The sequence below is a fragment of the Carassius carassius genome, chromosome 48 (assembly GCF_963082965.1).
Source record: "Carassius carassius chromosome 48, fCarCar2.1, whole genome shotgun sequence".
In the NCBI taxonomy this organism is placed as follows: domain Eukaryota; kingdom Metazoa; phylum Chordata; class Actinopteri; order Cypriniformes; family Cyprinidae; genus Carassius; species Carassius carassius.
Genome location: NC_081802.1, coordinates 3,841,210 through 3,847,476, shown reverse-complemented (window position 1 = coordinate 3,847,476; position 6,267 = coordinate 3,841,210). Strand labels below are relative to the sequence as shown.

Here is a 6,267-nt window from a genome sequence, read left to right as displayed (position 1 = left end):
AATCTGCTTCGAAGATAAAATTACATGAATTGCTTATTACAACATTGAAATAAAAATGTAAAGCCTGTAAAAATGCCAGAAATTGTGAATATATAGGCTACAATTAGCCTTTCGCCGGCCCCTCCCCAAAAAACGGCCATTGTCCAATCACAAATCATAGCAACCGTTACTATGTCAGGCAGTTCCGACAAACTATGCTCCAAGCAAGATGGTGAAGCGGTGCACCCACGGCGTTTGTAAATCGGACACTAGAATAGAGCTGGAATCGGGCCTTAAAAGTTAGGCCCAACAGGACCCGAGCCCGACAGATTTCGGCCCGAGCCAGACAAGTACATTTTGATTGACAGCTTTTTAAAAGCCCGAACCCGTTTACAGCCCGACATTATTCAAATGTACGCACGCACACAGCTCTTTTGCCTTTTGTCAAGAATGAGTCATTTATACATGTTTTAACATAATTTATACATGACTAACATAATAGGCCACTTGGAGGTTTGAACGAAGAAATAAAATAAGTCCTCTGTGACATCGTAACATCTCAGAACTCTAAATAGCCCTAGGTATAGACTCATTTAGCCTATAAATAGGCCAACGCACCAATAAAAACGAGTCTTTCTTAAAAATTTTAATTAAGATAAATTCTAAATTAAGATGGGTATTTGGCAATAATGAAATTAATTAAGATAAAAACTCTACCTTATTTGCTTCGCCATAGCAGCTGAAATTTAATAAAAGAATAATGCCAACATTAACCTATATAGGCTAGCCTATATGTCTACATTATGCATTTAAGACTAAATTAGTATTTAGTTATCATTTTTAAAACCTTTACTCACCAAGATAATAATAAAAATAGCTACTCGCAATAGACAATAACATATGAAAGAGAACTTTCCCGGCAGTGCAAGAGCATGACTGGTACACAAGGCTGTGCTGGTTGCATTTGAGGTACAGGTCATGGTGTTTCTCAGATTTTGCTTTTCCACGACATACTGTAATCCCTTTTGCCTCGATCTGGAGGATATCGCGGAGGTATTACTCCAAAAAAGGTAACTGACCCGCACAGGTATACCTCTTCCCGTCATGGCAATCTCGTGTTTGACCATTTGTTTGTCGGAAGTAGCAACAGTAACTAAGGGGGGCGGGGCTCGGCGAAAGGCTAATTGGGAATCATATAAATAAAATAAAATAAAAGCACATTTTATTTATCTATTATAAGATGTTGTTTGTTAACTTTGCTGTTTTCTTAAAAGGTCCAGAAATTTTTCAAGTTTTATGTCAGGTGTCTTCTTTAATTATATGACGTCATTACGTTTCAGTCCTGCCGCCAGCCAATCGCTGCATTGCTGATCGTGGTTTCATTTTGAAACATCTGGCTTGTACGGGGAACACCAGAATGCGCAGGAATCTTAGACAACCTAATCCGGATATTTTAATAAACTCCGCAAATTCGTTTGAAGAACCAAATCAGCTAGAGATCATGCAGCTACCACGATTAGAAGATCTGACATCTTTAATGTATTTCATCTCAGATTTTTTAAGCGAGGTGTGAACGGGGCCTTGGTCTGTTCTGATGGCGCAGTCTCCCTCTGGCCTGGTCAGTCTAATACAGGGGTGGTCTAAGTCTAATACAAATTCTGCTTTACTTCCTCTTATGAGGTACGTTCTTCTGGTCGAATTCTGAAGGCAGCACTAGAAAGAAACAAGCAGGAGAGTTTTTTGTCGAGGTCGGAGCAGAACTCTGCAGGACTGCGGCTTTCCAGGATGACGTTATCCACTCCAATCCTTTCGTTTTCGGTAGCAACAATGAATCTCTTCATTTTCGTCCCGGTGTGCGTTTTACAGCTTGGTAAGGCATGTTTTGTATTTTTTTTGTTTTGTTTATGGTATTTCGATAACGATTATAAAAACACGCATAGCCTATGTGTCTAGATGCCGGGATTGGTGAGTATTCTCGTGAGACTGTATCTACGTGAAAACAGTCAACAAAAACAAAGAGAAAAACGGAGTCAGCATATTGTATCCTACATTAAGTTTCCACCGAGCTATAATGGTCAGTGACGGAACACCCTCATCCGGCTTGCGTTTCAAGCGCAAATTGTCTGTGTGTGTGTGTGTGTGAAAATATTCAATTTTAATATTCACTGTTATATGTGTGTGTGTGTGTGTGTGTGAAAATATTCAATTTTAATATTCACTGTTATATGTGTGTGTGTGTGTGTGTGTGTGTGTGTGTGTATGTGTGTGTGTGAAAATATTCAATTTTAATATTCACTGTTATATGTGTGTGTGTGTGTGTGAAAATATTCAATTTTAATATTCACTGTTATATGTGTGTGTGTGTGTGTCTGTGTGTGTGTGTGTGTATGTGTGTGTGTGAAAATATTCAATTTTAATATTCACTGTTATGTGTGTGTGTGTGTGTGTGTGAAAATATTCAATTTTAATATTCACTGTTATATGTGTGTGTGTATGTGTGTGTGTGTGTGTGTGTGTGTGTGTTTGTACACTCTGATGTAAACAAGCACTGCATGAGCATCAAGGCATCATAGTGAAGTCTGGTCTGTTTTGCATTGTTCAGTCTTGAAACTGAAACTTAAGACTTTGTGATGTCATTGCTTATAACTGAGTATAAACTGATTACCAACAAAACATTTGGAGAAATTTACATAAAAAAAAATACTGTGTGTTTACCTACTTTCTTAAAAGTGAATTATGATTATCTGTTTATTTCTTCTTCAGCTGCATCTGGTGTTGATCCAGACATAGTTTCAGTGTCAGCGATGGAGGGAGATTCAGTCACTCTACACACTGATGTTAAAACAAACCAACAAGAAAAGATTAAATGGTATTTTAAAGACACTCGCATCGCTCAAATCAGTGATTATCTCAGTAAGACCTGTACAGATGTTGAGTGTAATGAAGGAACTGGTAGATTCAGAGACAGACTGAAGCTGGATCATCAGACTGGATCTCTGACCATCACAAACATCACAAACACAGACTCTGAACTTTATTAACTACAGATCATCAGCAGCAACAGCATCACTCAAAAGATCTTTAGTTTCACTGTCCACGGTGAGTCATTAAATGAATGATTAAAGACATGCTTAATTTTTTATTACATCACTGAGTTTCAGTGCTTTTTATCTTTACAGTGGCAATCCAGATGTTTGTGGACCCCTCTGTTATGACCTTCTTTTGTCATCTGTTTACATTAATTTCATATTTTCTTCAGTCTAGTTAAACTGGGAATCCAAAGTGGAGAGGTAAAAAAAAAATAATAATTAACTTGTGTTTTAGAAACACAAAATATGGACAAAGTCGATTTACTTGAGAAGTAAAAATTTAACCTTTTATTGTTGTGGGTGTAAGATGGTATTTAGTATTGATAATTCTTAATATATTTAATTTTTTTTTTTATTAACATGAACTGGATTATATAGAAGTTCTGTGCCATTGCCACTAGGGGGCAAAATGAAACAATTATATGCATACGTGGGACAAATTGTGTACTATAATATCCTCCAGCAGCTGTTGGTTTGTGTTTCAGATGTTCCTGGTGCAGAGCTGAATAAAATGCTGGCCAAGTCAGTGAAGGAGGGAGAATCTGTTACTTTAGATCCTGCTGTAATGGAAAACACCAGTGATTTGATGACTTGGTACTTCAATTACACTTTCATAGCAAAAATCAATGGTGATCCCAGTAAGATCTGTAGAGATGATAAATGTGAAGATGCTGATGGGAGATTCAGAGACAGACTGAAGCTGGATCATCAGACTGGATCTCTGACCATCACAAACACCAGAACCACAGACTCTGGACTTTATCATCTTGAGATCGTCACCAACAGCAGCAGCATCCATCGACAACACATTATCAGCATCTTCAGTGTTCCCGGCTATAGTGAGTGTAATTCAGTCTGTAAGATCATTTTCCCTTGAGCAATTTTAATGTTTTTGTTATCGAAGATCTCAATAATCATTGATCTCTAGTAATAATGTATTTTTCGTTACAGATTGTCTTTTGTATTTATTTGCTATAGCGGCAATATTTGTTCTGCTATTTGTTGCAGGTGAGAATTTCTGGTTGTTGTGTGTTTTGTGTGTGTGATGTGGTTTCATTTCGTCATTACAAAAACACCAGTATAAGTGAATTTACAATAGTAATGGTTTTTTTTTAGATGTGCAAGTGGTTTAGAGAAGATGCCTGTGGATATTTAACTGAAAGTTAAAAGTTTTGTTTCAAATCACATGCAAAAAGTCAAAGAATGCGTTCGTTTTTTATTTTTGCGTGTCATTTTATAGAAACAACCAAATTCTTTCTGTATGATTTGTGGCTATTTTAATCTCAAAGCATCAGATGCATTCAAACAGGTTGCATTACTACAGAACATGACAATGTGATTCAGTTTGTCAGAGCATTTTGTAATTGAAACATCAATCCTGTTCATTTGTTACATTCTGTGAATCTGTTTTATTAATTAATTAATTTATTTTTCTTACAGGAGGCTGCTGTAGAAAACATACCTATGAAACAAGCATCCTGCATTCCTCAACAAATGATCTGGTATTTTCCCCTTTCACAGAGGAAGAGTTTTATTTTCAGTATGTGTAATTATGTCACAGTCATTTAGCTTTTAAACAGTATCATAAACAGATGAAAGCACTTCAATGTCACAATTATGAATGCATTATGTTTGTGCATCATGGATGTAGGCTACCCTGCTGTTTTGCGTCCTCTAAACTGTGAAGCTCAGTGACGTTTTCCTTGATTTAACTAACACTGGGAGTTATAGCTTTGTTTAGCATGGTGGCCACTACAGTGGACAGCTAAACACTAATCGTTTTCTTTTATCTGCACAGGTTTTATTAGTGTAACTCTATATGAGCCATTACTGTAGACACTATTGCATCATGAACGGGTTTCTCCCCAGTTGCCAGCAAATGTAAATGCAACTAAAGTTCCTTTAAACCAAAAATATTCCTTTTCAGTCTTGGTTGTAAGATGGCCAGACAGGAATATTCATATATTATATCTATAATATAAAATATGAAATGATTACAGAGTGTGCTGTCTTGTATTTTAATTGTTATGTGTAACAACTGGATAAAAGTGGGAAAAACAGATCTGTGCTTACAAAATACAATTTCCTAAAACAGGACATTGTATAAATAATCTTTTTATTGTAGACTGAAATATTTATATTATAAGTTTTTATATTGTAAACTTATACATATTCATGGCCACACCCAGTGGTAATATATCAGGACCTGAAAGAGCTGAGGTAGGATTCACTGTGAACTTCTATTATTTGTTGCTTGCTTGTGATTTTGTCCCACACTTTACTGACAAGTAACACTGATGCTCTGCAACCAGAGATAAATGTCATCATTTCTGGTCTGCTACAAAAAAAAGAGTGTTTCCCATGTTCTTCGAAACCTTTGCAGTTCATTTATTGTTTGTCAGCCATTATGATGGATATACATGGTAGTAGCAAACAGTGAGTTTCACATTAAGTATAATTAGGTCACCTTTATTAGTGCTTTATACAATACAGATCGTGTCAAAGCAGCTTTACAGTGTCAAACAAGAAAATGGCTTGTCAATAATGCAAGGGGACAATGACAAGTCGGTTCACTGACGATAGTGACGTCATCATTCAGTTCAGATCTCTTCCAAAAGTGTGTGTGCAAACAGTCAGGCTGACAATATTGCCATTATATGAGCAGGAAATTAAAAAGGCCTTCACCTGAATGCTAGGTTCAAACTTCTAGCATGCATTCTCAAATCCACAATAACCACAATAAGCATTCATTATATATGATTAACGTTTATTAATAGGTATTCTTATGTGCATGTGGTTTGTTTTAAACAACAGATCAAACCACTTGTATATATATATTTAAGGGAGTCAGGACACAGCAGGTTTCAGTTTGACTCTCAAACTGATGTATGTCAATTTGTGTGCTTTTCCAGAAATTGTGCTATGTGCTGATACATGGCTGTGTGGATCTCAACAGTCCCAAAAACTGTCCACAACTTGTAAAAGTCAGAGATCACAAATTGAAGCCAAATGCTCAGAGGTGCTCATTAGTGAAACGTGATTATGAACGTTTTATAATGTTACATTGGTGCCGAAACCCAGGAGGAAGGAGGAACACGCTGTCAGAGAGCCCTCGCTGCTGAGGTGGGGTTGTGGAGCTTAGGAGATCGGGCAGTCGTAACCATTCGGCAGGAGCCAGCTGCCGTCCGCCATGATTGGG

The 6,267-nt window shown here is 36.9% G+C and overlaps 1 pseudogene; it reads left to right on the top strand.

Moving 5' to 3' along the window:
- Nucleotides 1–1,748: 1,748 nt before the first annotated feature.
- On the top strand, nt 1,749–5,020 carry LOC132131736 (uncharacterized; annotated as a pseudogene).
- Nucleotides 5,021–6,267: the final 1,247 nt, after the last annotated feature.